We start from the raw sequence: 16409 nt of genomic DNA, 5'->3' as shown, positions 1-16409 counted from the left end.
ATCAGACTTTGAAAATAAGCTTGTAATCTTTGTTGAACAGGGTTAGATTACCTCGTCTTATAAAAGGTAGAAACGACATAGGGATAGATACATGTCAGCTCATTCAAAGGGAACTTAAGCCAATCAGAGATTTCACAGATGGATGGGTTGCCTGAAAAGGCAGTGAGCGCCCCATCACAGGATGTATGCAAAAAGAAGCTTCAGCTTCTTTTGCTGAAGGAGCGATTCCATATTTGGGGCAGCGTGGTGTTTGGGCAGATGTGTAAGATGGGACCCTGAGAGTCCTTTTCTGGGGGGTGCGTGGAAGGGGACCAATGTAGCATTTAGGTGTGTGAGTACAGGAACAAAGGTCTCTGGATAGGGTTTGGGCAGGAAGAGGCATGGAAGTCGGGATGGCCCTGTCTAGAGGACATTATGTCACCTCAGCATTGCCACATTTGGGGCAAGTGGTTGTCACCAGGGCTTCTCTCCCCAACCTTCCTCCCAGGCATTCTCTGCCCCGTTGTGAGGCTCTTGCTTTCTGAGAGCTTGTGCCCTTACCACGATGCTCAGGCCCCACTCAGCCCCTGCTCCTGCTGGATGCAGTGTAAGATATCTCTGTGAGGCTGGGCTTCTCCAGGTGGGATCCAGGAAGGAAGAGATCTGCTTGTTAAATTAACACAGATGCTGCAGAGGTAAACTGTGATATCAGGTGGGACCTGAAAATCCCACCTTTCATAAACTGTCAGCTCATCTACCCACCAGACCAGGTCAGAGCCTACTTCCTCATCTGTATTATGGGAACATTAGTACACATGTTTTGGGGATCGTGTGAGGTTTTAATGAGATCTGTGGTTCTCCAACCTCAGCCTACCGCAGCATCACTTGGGAGAGCTTTCGTTGACACACAAATTTCAGGGTCCCCTCTCTCCCAGAGTTTCTGATTCAGTGGACTTGGGAAGGGGTCTGAAATTTGGCATTTTTACAAATTCCCAGGCATGTCGATGCTCCTGGGTTGGGGAATGCACTTTGAGAATCACTGAACTATACCAGTAGGTTCTGGATGGTGAATTGGCCAGGGCATCAATCACCAGTCCTTCAGGGCCAGGGATCAGCTCTAACCAATTTCCATTTCTACTAGGTGGCTGCTCTGGGTGGGCACACAGTAGATGCTCTCAGTACATGGGGTTGAACTGCGGGTGAATGGAAGCCAAGTAGGCTCCTCCTCAGAGGCCCTTTAGAAATGGTTGTCAGTGGGTTCTGGTTGCCATGACAACAGCTGGCTGCAGCTAGGTGGTTTGGGGAACATAATCATGGGGCTTTTTGCAATATTGGGGAAAGAGGGCAAAGATCCTTGGCCTAGCAACTCGTGGACAAGAGTGTGTACAATGTGGCTTCCAAAGCCTCCCCTTTCTGGGTCACCCTTCTATTTGCTCTGCAGCCTGTGCCAGCTCTCCAGGTCCAGCTGTAGGTGAACCCACAAAGGATTTAAACTTAGGTTGCATAACAGAGAGAGGAACAAAGGGAAGGGTGGCCGTGTTGAGGGGGGAGGAGAGGGAATCAGAAAGAGGAAGAAATCTTGGCCTCTGAGAACCACAGGGCAGTTAGCCTTCACACAAGGAACCTGTGAAAGCCTCACCCAAGACCCCAAAGGGCCTGGATACAAGGGCCCCCTGGGGAGCTGTCCAAGGCCACACAGCTTGTGGGGGCCTTGGCAGTGTCCAGATTGGGAACCCAATTTGCTGTTGCCAAAGACCACTTTTGTTCCTTCATTTCAGAGCTGCCTTTTTGAAACTGTTGAACTTTGGATGTGGCTAAAGGGGGACCCCCGGGGTGGAGGAAGGGCAGGGAGACTGTGAGAAAGGTCTGGGGAAATGTTTTTAACACCTTGGGGATCCAGGCTGGTCATCATCTGGGCTTCGCTCTCCCTAGCAGCCCCTCCCCTGCCCCCTGCACCGCCACCAGCCTTCTTTATCTGCTTTCATGTTTGGATGCATCTGAGCCAGACTTTGGACACCCTGTCCCCACCCCCAGTTCTGGTCGAGTTAACCCAATAAGGCAATGGTTCTCGTATTCCTGTGTGGCTAAGAATGAAGGTTATTTAAATTTTCAATTTATGCCTTGCCTCCAGAGATTCTGCTCCAGTGGCTGGGTAAGGGTGCCCTGGGAATTGGCACTGAACAGGTGAACAAGCCCTGTGATGATTGGGATGTAGGCAGCCCATTGACTGGCCTTTGAGGCATCCAGGGCTGCTGCTTTGCCCTGTATATTCTAGGTTTCAGGGAGTTCTAGCACTCCTGCTGCCTCCAGCTATTCCCTGAGAATAGTCTGTTCAGCCCCCACAGCACTGTGTACACACAGCAGAGCCCCAGCTGGCCCCAGCTGGCCAGCTCACCGTGCAGCCAGCTGGACCACACACACTTGGCACATTAAGCCCAGCAGCCAGGCCCTCTGCGCTGTTCCATAAAGACCTGGCTCCTGAGCAGACAGGAGGCCTGAGCTAGAAGGCTGTGGGTAGGCTGAGCCCGCTGTCCCTGACATTGGAAGGGAATTATGATGTCTAGAGCCCTTTGGAGAAGAGATTCGGGCAGAGAAGCACCCTATCTGTGGAGGAAAGATTGACTTTGGGGTGCACCAGCCAGATGGGGTTGCTGCTCCATCTCCCTATCTCAGATTGCTCACCTGTGAAAGTGGGGAGAAGACTGAGTGCTCATCGGAGAGCTTTAGGAAGGTCAGGGTCCTCCTAAGTGAGGTCAGACATGACATTTGGCCCTGCTTAGAGGTCAAGGAGGTGTGTCTTCAGGCTCCTCCCTCCTCTCCTCTGACCAGGAGGCTCATCTGGGCCCTGCCTTCTGCTCATCACAAGCCTCAAGACACCTGGGAGAAGTGGCAGCCACAGGATCACCCCCCTCCCCAATTTTGCTGGTAAGGAAACTGATTTCTTATCCAGGAAGGGACATATAGAGGACACCCACGTACCTGAGTAGCAGTCAAAGCAGAATTTGACCCTGAACTCCTTTTTTTTTTTTTCTAAGGTTTTATTTATTGATTCATGAGAGACATACACACAGAGAGAGGAGAGAGGCAAAGACACAGGCAGAGGAAGAAGCAGGCTCTAGGCAGGGAGCTGGATGTGGGGCTCGATTCTGGGACTCCAGGATCAGGCCCTGGGCCGAAGGCAGGTGCTAAACCGCTGAGCCACCCAGGGATCCCCTGACCCTTGAACTTTTGATGGAGTTTCTATGCTTCTGTGCTTTGGTGACTGCCCTGGCTCTGTAGGTATGAGGTCATCACAGGCATCAGGAAATTGGCAAAACCGCTTCCCCTGCAGGCTTATGGAAACCTCCCAAGGGGAAAGGGCCAGGGCAATGCTTAATTCGACAGGCTTGGAGGTCCAGTGGTGGCACTTCAGACGCACTGTCAGAGAGCTGGTGTGACACTTAGCAGTTTTGAGCAGAGGAGGCTTGTGATGTTTTCTAGCCATATCCCTCTGCATCTGGTGGGGGTGCCAGCCCATGTTTTCTGACCACCTAGCCTGATCTGGGATCCTCTTCTTACAAGAGGACAGGCCAGCCCCCTTCAGGCATGCCTGGAGTGAGTTCCTGCTCAAGGCAAGAGCTTGCAGAGCATGACCTTGGAGATTTGTCAGGAGTCTGTGTGCCCGTAAAGGAGGAAGCCTGCATCAGAGGAGTGGAGGAGAGTCAGGCTGCTGGGACAGAGGCCCTGAGAGGTTGAGCCTGGAGCCCTCCGCAGAAGGGGCTGCCCTGGGCACATGCTCAGGGAACCCGCCCGCACTAGCGTGGGGAAGGGTACCACTCCAAGTGAGGGCTGAACACAGACCTCAGGTGCTGAGCCGGTACCCCCGGGGGAGCCAGGCCTGGCACTCCCTGGGATGGAGTGGGGTGGGAAGGGTTTGAACCGACTTGACAAGCTTGCTGATGGGCACCAGGCTCAGCTTGCTGATGGGCACCAGGCTCGTAGGATCTTGTCGGGGAACTTAGGACAAATCCCTTCATTCTCTGAGCCTTTGTTTACTCATCCGTCAAGTAGGGATAAAAGTGGATACCTTGCAGTCATATATATGTAGAATGTTGAGCTCAGTGCTTAGGATCTATTTGGTACTCAATAAATGGTAGTTAGTCCCCTCTGTCCTGTAGTAAGTGGCAGCCCATTGCAAGCGCTCAGTCAATATTTAGGTCTATAGAACAAGGGATCATAGTGATCAAAAGGTACTGATATGAGATAAGATGAGCTTTGTGGGATGCTACATATTTATTTTTATTTTTTTAATTTTATTTATTTATTCATGAGAGACACACAGAGAGAGGCAGAGACATAGGCAGAGGGAGAAGCAGGCTCCCTGTGGGGAGCCCAATGCCAGGACGCCAGGATCACGCTCTGAGCCAAAGGCAGATGCTCGACCATTGAGCTACCCAGGTGCCCCAGGATGCTACAAGTTTAAAAGCTGCTCCCCAGGACAGATGCTTTGTCTGTTGCAGGTGCAATAGTTTTCATGTTGTTCACATTCAGGAGAAGCTTATAGGGGGAGGGTGTGGGATTGATTGCCTACAGAAGAAAAAGGCCTACCCTGGTGGTCCCCCATCACTCCCTTAGAAGATCACATATTCCTGATGAACCCTTAATGCAGCCACACCTGTACCTACACTTGCACAAACCTTCTTCAGTTTTGTTCAGTGGAGATAGACCCTCTCCCTCTGAAACCCAACAAAGTAGGGCCCTGAATAGGCCACTAAGTCCTTGTCCAACAATGACTACAATCCAGTTCCTAGCTCCCATCTGCCCCAACCTAGTCTCTGTAACTCCAGTCCCTTTCCTGAATCCTCTGTGGCTCATCCAGCAGATGCCTCCTGTTGCCTGCAGGTGGCGGGGGGTGGGAGGCAGTGAAACAGACGAGGTCCCTAAAACAGATGTGACCTGAAGGGACTCCAAGGCAAAAGGAGACCAGTAATCTGGAGACATGACTTTAAGCAGGAAATACTTGGGGACTTGGGGGGCTGGACAGCGGTGAAGAAGCCATCACTCCTGGAGGGATCAGGGCAGCTTTCCAGAGGTGAGCATGTCAGTAGGACCTGGACATAAAAACATGGAAGAAAAAAAAAAAAAAAAAAAGACATTCTGGATACCTCAGAGGCATAAAAATGCACAGCATGGACCAGGATTTCTCCAATTTTGCTGGAATATGGAGTTTGTGGAGGAAAGTTATAAAGATCAAGCTAGAAAGACAAGTCAGGGCCAGCTTTTTTTTTTTTTTTTTAAGATTTTATTTATTTATTCATGAGAGACACAGAGAGAGAGGCAGAGACACAGGCAGAGGGAGAAGCAGGCTCCATGCAGGGAGCCCAATGTGGGACTTAATTCCAGAACTCTGGGATCACGCCCTAAGCCAAAGGCAGACGCTGAATCGCTGAGCCACCCAGGCGTCCCCAGGGCCAGCTTTTGAATGCCCTTGCATTCCAGACTAATGAGATCCATCCACTCCACATACTTTGATTGTGCACCTGCTATGAGACTGAAACAGATAATAATTCAGATTCCATCCTTGACAGTGACTAGTCTGGATAGGAGCAGGGGGTTGTCTAAGAACCCTGGAGGGGGTGTCTGGAAAAAGCTTGATAAACCAGATCTGGAAGAGATTGAGGATCTGTTTCTTTTAAATCATGCCAGGGATGGACAAAAAAAAAAGGACTCTGGGAAGAGGACACCTGCACAAGGGCCCTGTAGTCACAGGGATGATTGGCTTATCTGTGCACTCTGTCCAATGTTACAATGGTGTCAGCACTACTTGTTGATTGGACTCCCCAGATGTGACCGAAGCCTCAAACAAACAAACAAACAAAAAAAACACATGTAGAATGTAACTATTATGAAGCTCAATCATGAAAATCTCCAGAGTCAGGGGTATCTGGGTGGCTCAGTGGTTGAGCATTTGCCTTTGGCTCGGGGAGTGATCCCGGGGTCCTGGGATTGAGTCCCGCATCGGGCTCCCTGCAGGGAGCCTGCTTCTCCCTCTGCCTTGTCTCTGCCTCTCTCTGTGTGTCTCTCATGAATAAATATTTTTTTAAAAATGTCAAGTCAGACAGCTGCAGGTGGGAAGCAGAGGTAGGGGCACAGAGCAAAGGGAAGAAAGGACAAGGGTACTGATAATGTTATCATACGGTGTAAAGAAATACTGCCTGCAATAGTTGGATCAAGAAAGGTCCAAGGCTGCTACTTCAATTATAAAGATGACCAGCGGAGGAACTAAAGTAGATATATAAGTAATTATGTTGAGATCTGTGGACGGTGGGGGGCGGGCAAGCTGTGGTTTTAATGACCTCATTCATCATTAGCAGGACTCAAGAGGTAACACCTAAAAATATAGGACAATAGCCAGCCACAAAGACCTTTACCAGCATGGAAATAAGGACCAGAATAAAGTGTTAACCAAGGTTAAAGGTAATTCTCTCTGGGCAGTGAAGATAAATGAGAAATGGAAGGGAATTGACAGGAAACTGTTGTCTATAACCCACATGTGACTAATTCTGATTTAAGAAAAATGAGGTGTGGGCAGCCCAGGTGGCTCAGCGGTTTAGCGCCGCCTTCAGCGCAGGGCCTGATTCTGGAGACCCAGGATCGAGTCCCACGTCGGGCTCCCTGCATGGAGCCTGCTTCTCCCTCTGCCTGTGTCTCTGCCTCTCTCTCTGTGTCTCTCATGAATAAATAAATAAAATCTTAAGAAAAAAAGAAAGAAAAATGAAGTGTGTAGTCACTAGTCTTTAGGGACTGGGAACCCGTAAAATAATTGGCTCTTTGGCCAGAGACAAGATTGTTTGGATTTTTTTTTAAATGTATATATGTATTAAATTTAGGGTGAATAAACATTAGCAAGGCAGAATGTGTGAAAGACACTTCTTTCACCACAGGTCCCAATTTTTCTAGTTTCCCCTAGAGGCAACCAGTGTTAGCACTTTTTCTTCTCTCCAGAAAGGGAATGTACTTACAACCAAATATAAACACAGTATGTACACTCTTCCTTCACTTCCCCCCACCTGCTACAATGTTTTCTAAAAACACAAACAAGCTTTCTACAACTGCTATCATTACCTTCGTTTTTCTTTTATCAATTTATCTCAGAGATTGTTGTGTTAGCAACGAGCTTCCTCATTTACCTTTTTTATAGCTGGGTGATATTCATGTACAGCTGTAACAAAAAGAAATTATAGTGCCTATTTCCCACAGCTCCACCATAGTGTGCCATCAAACTTTTGGTTTGTCATTGTCATAGGGGAAGAAAAGTTATCCTGGCCAGAGTTTTGATTTGTGTTTTTTTTTTCCCGTGTGGGGTTGAAAATCTCTTCATGTGGTTAAAAGCTGTTTGTATTTCTTTTTTTCTGTGAACCAATGATTCATATCTTTTGTTCATGTATGTTGATCCAGTTTTTTTTTTTCTCAATAATTACTGGGGCTCATTATGAGGGAAACTAGTCCTTTGACTTTTTTTTTTTAAGATTTTATTTATTTATTCATGAGAGACACAGAGAGAGAGACACACACAGGCGGAGGGAGAAGTAGGCTCCTTGCAGGGAGCCCAATTCGAGGCTCGATCCCAGAACCCCAGGATCATGAGCTGAGCCGAAGGCATGCTCAACCACTGAACCACCCAGGTGCCCTTCTCCCGTGATTTCTTGCAGGACTTTTCCTCTTTCTTCTCTCTCTTTTTAAAAATCATTTAAATCTTTTATCTATCAGGAATGTCTGTTTGTGTGAAGTACTTGTGTGAAGCGGGAGGCGTGTATCCAACCTACTTTTTTTTTTTTCCAGCGGCTTAGTGAGAATGTATTTGGGGGAGGATGGGTGTGGGGTCAGGAAGGTAGGGCAGTGAGTACAGAATATGAAGACATTTCCCTGGCAGTGGGTGTATAAGAAACTGAAGTGACATGCACAATCAGGAGCTGCTGAGATCATCCAGGTGAGAGGTGAACCCAGAGAAGCCTGAGCTAGGGCAGAGACAGCAGGTAAGAAGGGAGAGAGGGTCCTGGAAATAGAAGCCATAGGACTCAGTTACTGGTTTGATGGGGAAAAGAAAAACAAAAGATGCCTGTTCCTGCCTGGGTGACCTATTATTAGCAGAGAGAACTCAGTGTTGTCATTTCTGGCCTCACAGAAGAGGGGTACAAGGATTCAGAGTTAAAGACTGAAGACTCCTGGGACACCCTGGGGGCGAAGATGTTCAACAGGATGTTGGGAAGGTGGGAAGGAGTACTAGAGATCTGGGGGAGGAATTCCCCACTGCTCTCTTGAGGGCCAAGTATAGGAGTCACATTCGGTTCCTGGGCTGGACAGGGTGCGCCCCACCCTCAGGGCTATGGCATTCATCTCGTCTGTTGCAGGGACTGGTATCCTGACAAACTGGACCTGGAAGTCTAAAACTGGAGCCACAGGAACAATCCTCTCTTTACCCAGGCGTTACTATTTACAAAATATTGGTTGTTGGTTGGTCCTGTTTTGAAAGATGGAGAATGGTCTCCGAAAGAAGGGAGATGGCCACTGTTCAGAAAGAATTCGCAACAGCCTGTGCAGCTACTGCTACTACTGGCGACGACTCCCACTTCTAGAGCACTTACCACCGCAGGGACTTGCATCCTTTAGGAACGCCGAGTTATGCCGCCTAATCCTCCTGACCCTATCTATAATGCAAGAACCAAAGCCAAGGAGGCAGAGGTGGGGCTCTTCCCCGCCACCCAGGCAGCCAGACCTTTCAAGCCCGAGGCGCCCCCCACCCCCGCCTCCCGCCTCTTCAGTCCAGGGCGCGCCCCCTGCCGGTCACTTCCCGCCCCTCCCCCCCGCCCCTTCCCCAAGCAGCCCGCGTTCCCGTCCCGGCCCTCCGCGCTCCGGCGGCCCCGACCCGGTAAGGCGGAGAAAGCGCGAACACGCGCGAGCGGCAGCCAGCAGCAGCAGGCCAGGCGGCGGGGCGCACGGCCACGGCCCCGCGGTGACCGACCGGGCGGAGCCGCCGGCCCGCGGAGCAGCAGCATCGAGACCCCGGCCGCCGGGAGAGCTCCGGCCAGGCTCCCGGGCCCGCCCAAGGGGCGGGGCCGCCGGGGGGGCGGGGTCGAGCCGGGCCGTACCAAGAGCTCGGATTCGCCGGGGGAAGCCTGGCCCCGAGAGCGCGCGCGCGCGGCCCGTTTGGGCGGGTGGTGCCCCGACGGCCACGCCCCCACCCCCGCAGCCGGCGCAGGCGGTGGTAGCGCCTCGGTGGTGCGGGCCTGCGTCCTGTGCAGGTGGCCGCAGTGCTGCCGGGCCGCCCGCGGTGAGTGCGCGCGGCTGCGGTCGCGGGGTTCGAGGGTGGGGCGCCGGGGCTCGGGGTGCCGGGATCCGGGGCCCGACGGCTTTCGGCCGCTCGGCGCTAGGGCGGGCTTTCGGGCCCGGTCGCTGCGTGTCTCAACTGACGCTCGCACGGGCAGCGCGACTTCCACCCTGGTCCTTCCCGGGGCGGCCTTTCCCCTCGAGCTGACCTCTCGCGGCGGCTTGAGGGTCGTGGTTTCCACGGCCCAGGGCGCCCGACGGACCTTCAGGGCTCGGGTTCCAGTCTCCGCGCCGCCGCCCTCAGCACAGCCACTTGTCCTCCATGAGGCTTAGTTTCCCCGTCTGTACAATGGGCCTGTAGAGGAGGCCAGTTATTGAGGTAACTCAGGTAGGAGACGCTCAGTAAATGCGACTGGGACCCGAATCTGACCCTGCAGCATCAGGTGGGCTCAGTCGAGGCTTCCGGGGAGGCTGCCAGCCCGGTCTCCCCTGAGAATCGTTCTGGGTGCGGGCAAGGGCATCCCTGGGGGGCAGTGCCCCTCGTGGCAGGTGATGTGGTTGGTGGCCGCTGCGACACATACTTGCGGGGCTCTGCCGGGCAGCCAGGACACCTTTAGGTCGTGGCAGCAATTGGGTAAGAGGTCGAGGTCTTCTGGGAAGCGAAGGGGGCTGCAGGGAACTTGACCTCGACTTTTTGCTTGTATTTCTCAAGATCATTGTGTAAGCTGGTGGAACAGTACCGAACAGTTTGGGTCCACTTCAGAGAACCCGGCTGCCCCTTTTCTTAGACCCGTGAAATACAGCTTTCCCTCTGAGCTGGGCGAACTGGAGAATGGTGCTTGTACCAAGGGAGATGAGGTTGGAGTGGGTAGTTCTGGATTTGAATCTTGGCCCCTTGGTAGGACAGTTAACTTCTTGGAGCCCTTGTTTCCTCCTCAAGGAGTTCAGGGAGAGGTGCAGCCCACTTTGCCACCCACACAGGGTTGAGGTTCTGAGCATCCAAAGGAGGGAGGGTCTTGGAGGGTGACACGGAGGACTCAGTATTGCGTGTAAGCAGAGTAGTTAGCTAACCCTCTGGGGTCCAGTGCCCTAACTGTGCAGTGCTGTAATTCCTTAGGCTCTCTCATTTGGGGAGAAGACCAAGACCTTGATGAACTGCTTCCAAGTTCTGCCTGTAACAATCCCCTTTGAGTGGCTGTGGGGTTGGCTTGATCAGGAAAGTAACCCAGAAGTCCCAGTTGGTAGAGCAGTGAACCCAGAAGGGAATGCTTTCTTTTTTTTCTGTTCCCCAATGGTGGTCTTATTTCCTTTTTGAGAGAATGGCAGTTCTTGAGCTTCTCATGATTTTTACTACCAGCTGAGGTGAGAAACTGTTTTGTTGGGCAGATAACTTAATCATTGTCTCAGTTGTCCAAAAAACCAGGGCTACATTTCAGAGAATGGAAGATTAGCTTCCAGTAGTGTTGTGGTGAAAACTTCCGGGGGGCCTGGGGGGGGTGTCCTTAACTCTCCAAAATTCTTCGTGTCTAGCACTTGGAAAAAGAGCAGATAGGTTTGAGATGCAAGGAGCCCCAGGGATGTACTTCAGCACCTGAAAACAGGTGCTGACATGATGAGTAAGGCAGGTGCATACTTCTGGGTGGTACGAGTTTGTAAGCAGCCACAGGATTTGTTGGTTGCCTGATAAACCTGAAATTTTAGGACCTGTGACTCCCTTAACCCCTTGAAAATCAGGATCTGAGTTAGATGAGTCCAGCTGTGCTCAGGAGAGCATTTGGAATCAGAACTGCTTGGCAAATCTAGAACACTTACTGTGAATGTATGGGATGTTTCGGGTTAATAAGAATTTAGCTCTTAAGCTATAGTTGTAGGACCTTCCATGGTTCCAGAAGGCCAGCTGCCCCTGAAACATCTACTTCCTTATGTTTTAGGAAGGAGCAAAGCACAGGATCGGCGGGCAGGGAATCTGACTTCTAGCTCAGGCACTAGCACTGTGCGCTTTTTGGCAAACCACCCCAGGCCTGCAGGCCTCAGTTTAGTACTTTGGGATTTAACTTATATGTCAGATTCATTTAAAAATTAAAATCAGGGGATCCCTGGATGGCGCAGCGGTTTGGCGCCTGCCTTTGGCCCAGGGCGCGATCCTGGAGACCCGGAACCGGATCCCACGTCGGGCTCCCAGTGCATGGAGCCTGCTTCTCCCTCTGCCTGTGTTTCTCTGCCCCCCACCACCCCCCTGTGACTATCATAAAAAAAAAAAATTAAAATCAGGACAAAATGAATGGAGAGATGGCTCTTTTATAACAATGTTTTTTTTTTTCTGTTTACAGAATTATTAAGTGCTTACTATTTGAAGAAAATAAAACTATTAAGAAATACACAGTGTAGTTACTGAGCATCTCTCATAGCCTCACTCAGAAAAATAACTGCTAGAGGTAGAATATACATTCTCCAGATACTTTTCTTCACGTATAAAAACATTTATTCTTTTTTTTTACTTAAAACAGAAATGCGCTGCTATTAATTTTACTATAAATGTTACTGTTTTGAGACTTGCCTTTTATTGCTTATCATGATATATCACCGTGTAAAACTCTACCTCATTTTTTTTAGAACCTCATTCGTTTTAAAAATGACAGAATATTCCAGTAACTGGTATTATTGAAAAAAAAAGGTTTTTTTTTTTGTTTTGTTTTGTTTTTTGTAGCTTTTTGTGCTATTACGAATTCTGTGGCAGTGAGTAAGTAGCCTTTGTTCTTTATCTTTGTGCAACTGGGCAAATATTTTTGCCGTTATGAATTCTTAGAAGTGGAGGAGCTGGATCAATGTTTATGAGCTTTTCAATGTATTCATTTAACAGATACTGAGTAGCACATGCCAGGCACTATTTAGGGGTTGCAGTTTTTGGAGTGAACTGAGGGCAAATAACACACATGATTTGTCAAATGATAAGTAATTTGAGGTTTCACTTTTTGTTCTATGTCAGGTTCATTTAAAAATCAAAATCCGCAAAAAAGAGAAATGTAGAAATGACTATGTAAGAATGTATTTTTTTTCTGTTTACAGAAAAACTGTTTATTATTAAAAAAAAAAGACTATTACAGAAATGTGTAAAATAGGCAGTAAATGTTTTAAGAAGGAGCCTTCCACTGAGACATCATCTCTACCGAGAAAAATAATGCGAAGGGGTGAGTGTGTATGTTTATAGAAATGGTGTGACTTTCAACGTCAGTACGTATTGAACTCCCCTCCAGAAGCATTCCCTTGTTATATTCCCACCAGCAGAGATTCACATTTTTAAATTCAGAATTCTCAGGTCAGTTGTGAAGACGAACAGCTGGAGGTGCTTTTGTTTCAGGAAAATTTATGCCACACTCTGTGCAAAATTTGTATTACGTGTGCACATGTGTATGTATTTTTTAATACCTCTGATGACCCCAAAAGGCTAGTGTTTTCATACCGGATTCATAGCTGGGGAGGCCATCTCAGAGATGCAGTCATGTGCTCGTCTAAGGGTCAAGCTGAGGCCTCACCCAGGACTACCTGCTGCTCCCAGATCCCCTCTCATTTTTTGTGCTGTGTTGTCTTATTTTCTGTCTGGAGAGGATTTTCTTTTTATTTTGGTGGAAGGGAAATCACCTACTACAAATAATTACTTGGTAATATGATTATTCCTCCTCGCTGCCAATACCAAAGCACCAATAAGTATGTCTGTCTTTTTTAATTAAACAAATTTTGGTGGGAGGCAGCTGGGTGGCTCAATTGGTTAAGTGTCTGACTCTTAATCTCAGCTCAGGTCTTGATCTCAGGATCATGGGGTTGGGCTCTATGCTGGGTGTGGATCCTACTTAAAAAAATTACTTTTGGGGACCCCTGGGTGGCTCAGCGGTTTAGCGCCTGCCCCTTTGGCCCAGGGCATGATCCTGGAGACCCAGGATTGAGTCCCGCATCGGGCTCCCTGCACGGAGCCTGCTTCTCCCTCTGCCTGTGTCTCTGCCTCTCTCTCTCTCTGTGTCTCTCATGAATAAATAAATAAAATCTTTAAAAAAAGTAATAGTGTAAGAAACATAAATGAAATGAGTATCTTTTTTTTTTTTTTTTTTTAGATTTTATTTATTTATTTGAGAGAAAGAGAGCATAAGCAGGGGGAGAGGGAGAAGCAGACTCCCCATAAGCAAGGAGCCTCAATCCCAGGACCCTGGGATCATAACCTGAGCTGAAGGAAGACACTTAACTAACTGAACCACCCAGGCACCCCTAAAATGAGTACCTTATATAGAGATAGGTAATGCCAGTTCTCTAGTATCATTATTATTATTATTATTATTATTATTATTTTATTATTATATAGGCTACAGAACAAAGCTGCTTTTTCTATGCAGTTCTGTTGTCTGGCTTTTTTTTTTTTTAATTTTTTTTTTTTATTTATTCATGATAGACATAGGCAGAGACACAGGCAGAGGGAGAAGCAGGCTCCATGCCGGGAGCCCGACGTGGGACCCGATCCCGGGACTCGAGGATCGCACCCTGGGCCAAAGGCAGGCGCTAAACCACTGAGCCACCCAGGGATCCCCTGTTGTCTGGCTTTTGATAAGAATTTAGACTCATCTGGCAGGTGGGGAGAAGCTCCTGGGTCAGAAGAGGCAGGTTACCAGCTTATATAGGCATTGGCCCACACCAGGTCTCATATCCTCAGCCATGAAGTAGGGAAAAGAATCCCTGCCTCACCTGCCTCCCCGGAACGTTCAAAAGGTGTTTATTTTTCAGTTGATTGTCCCCATTTTTGGCAGTGTCTCCATCCCTGTGGAATGACACTTAAATACATATTTGGCCCTTTGCGAGGGGACCCTAAATGTAGAACCTAAGCTTCTATGTTTAGAGCCTGGTGCAGGCACTTGAGAATTCTGATGTGCAGGGAATAAACATAAAGTAACCAACTATGGCAGAGTGTGTGGAGTCGGTTCCTGAGATAATGCCTGTGAAGTGTTCATCCTTGGTGCTGAGCTTGGTGTGTGTGAGGGAGCTCTCAGGTAGAGCTGCCTTTATATGGGGGTCACACAAGGCTCTCCAGAAGAGGTGACATTTGATTAGGGTCTTGGAGGATAGGGAGGAATTCACTGAGCCCACTAAGGCACACCTCCCTCAGGGGTCCGTAGGGTGTAGGGTGTTGGTTGCATGAGGCTAGGCAGCAGTTGGGGCTTCTCTGAAGGGGTCTCATGAACCATGCTAAGTGATGGGAAGGCATTTTATTTTACTTTACTTACTATTTTATTTTATATTTTATGTAGAGAGGACATGAGTAGGAGGAGGAGAGGGAGAGAGAATCTTAAGCAGTCTCCCCACTCAGTGTGGAACCCAACACAGGGCTCCATCTCACCACCCTGAGATCACGATCTGAGCCGAAATCAAGAGTCAGACACTTCACCAACTGAGCCACCCAGGCGCCCTGATGGGAAGGCTTTTAAATAGGTTGTAATCTGACTAACACAGAGCAGCATATTCCTGTATTGGGTTTTCAGGATACTGTCCGTATCCTCCTTTCTGGGCAAATTCATCGTTTGGGAATTTTACTCTGCTTAAATCTGTATCCTGTTTCAGCGTTCTACATCCTCGAGGGATTTCTTCTTCCCCCACCCCCCTCCCCAGGTGAGGTGTTTATGTATCAGTTGTGTACCAGTCGAGGTGTGTGTATAGGTGGCGGAGTCAGTTGTCCCATGGGGCAAACCATGGCTTTTTGAAGGCTGGTGGTTCCTGTTGGTTGGGTCCACTGGAACCAAATTCATCAGCCTGTCATACCTGATGCTGGTTGATGTGGCAGCTTGGTTAAAACTGGAGTATGTCGTGAACAAAGCATCTGGGCACCTAGTCCTCCTTCTGGGTGTCTTGTGGAGAAAGCTGCTGAAGTGGGATCTTGTTTCACTTATAAAGAGGTGACTTTGGTAGTGGTGGGGAATCTCTTTTAGTTGGGGTGCTGGAGTGGGAGGCATTTTGATCTTTGCACAGCATCTAGACACAGCCGAGAGAATCAGACATGGGCCTACCAGGAACTAATCAGTTTCGAGGCTAAACTGGAAGATAATGATGGGCCAGACAGTGGTGTCATCAGCCATGAACGGTTTCTCAGAGAATTGGATTCTTTACAAGACCCTATAGTAGGAGAATAGGATGGAGAAAGTTGGCTTTCACATAGCCGGTTGTACTCCCAGAGAAAGGTGGACTCTGTGGAGGGTGCCCTCTGACGTGGGACTTACGTAATTCGCTTTGGGTGAAATTTATAAATTATGTTTAGTCATTTTCTTTTATCTCCCCTCGTTTTATCTTCAGTGCCTTTTCCTTTGCCCCCCCCCCGCTCCCCCCCCAGCTCTTCACGTTTGCCAAGCTCAGCCTTCCACATGACCTGTTCCTTTGGGGCTCACATAACAGCACTGTGACCTTGTGATACTTCGATCCTCGCAAGCACACATCATCGTTGCACTGGTTAGGCTGGGTCTGTACAAAGGTTTTGAGGGCTGGGTAGGAACACATGAACTTGTGCTCACCTCTAAATCCACAGGTGTTGACTCTAACTGTAGGTCACCTGGGGTTCGATTTTCAACACTGCAAACAGGGATGGTGGTTCTTGAATACACGGGAGACCGTATCAACCAATTGTGCCCAGCTTCCTCTAGGGGTGGGGTTTGGATTGGGACACATTCCAGGCATCAACAAGTTTTCCCGTCAGGAATTTGTGGTCCAGTGAAGAAGAGCGTTTGTTGGTTTCGGTTAAGGGTTTCAGAACCTTTGTAATTGTTTTAGAAACCAAACAGTGTCACGTGTACAGGTCGGGTACATCCTTTATGTAATGAGGTTTGCAAATTCTAGAAGGTTGCCCAGCATGGCAACAAGGATGAAAAAGCCCATCCCACCTGAACTCCTCCCCCCACCCCACCCCACCAGTAAGGTCTCTCCCTGTTCGTCACTTAAGCGTCTTCCTGGTCCCTGAAGCTCTAAAGACCAGTTGGCCTCTGCCGCCTTCTTATTCTGGGTTTCCACCACCATGCAGTCTTGTCTGCTTTTAGCTTTAACTCTCTCTCTGTCTCTGTCTCTCTCTCTCTCTCTCCCTCCCTCCCTCCCTCCCTCCCTCC

General features: G+C 49.1%; 1 protein-coding gene across 5 annotated transcripts in view; it reads left to right on the top strand.

Annotated features, from left to right (window-relative positions):
• The first annotated feature begins 2748 nt into the window (after positions 1–2748).
• Positions 2749–16409, top strand: part of POR (cytochrome p450 oxidoreductase) — a 68785-nt gene continuing 55124 nt past the window's right edge. The window contains exon 1 of one of the 5 annotated variants that reach the window (XM_077908162.1): positions 2749–2904. The gene's annotated coding sequence lies outside the window, so the exon portion shown is untranslated. Of the gene's footprint in view, positions 2905–9160; positions 9290–9474; positions 9674–16409 lie in introns of those variants that run through there. The other 4 variants (XM_077908156.1, XM_077908155.1, XM_077908159.1 and 1 more) reach the window with 4 other exon arrangements.

This window comes from Canis aureus, chromosome 8 (assembly GCF_053574225.1).
Source record: "Canis aureus isolate CA01 chromosome 8, VMU_Caureus_v.1.0, whole genome shotgun sequence".
Classification (NCBI taxonomy): domain Eukaryota; kingdom Metazoa; phylum Chordata; class Mammalia; order Carnivora; family Canidae; genus Canis; species Canis aureus.
The sequence above is the reverse complement of the archived record's forward strand: the minus strand, read 5'-3'. Positions and strand labels throughout refer to the sequence as shown.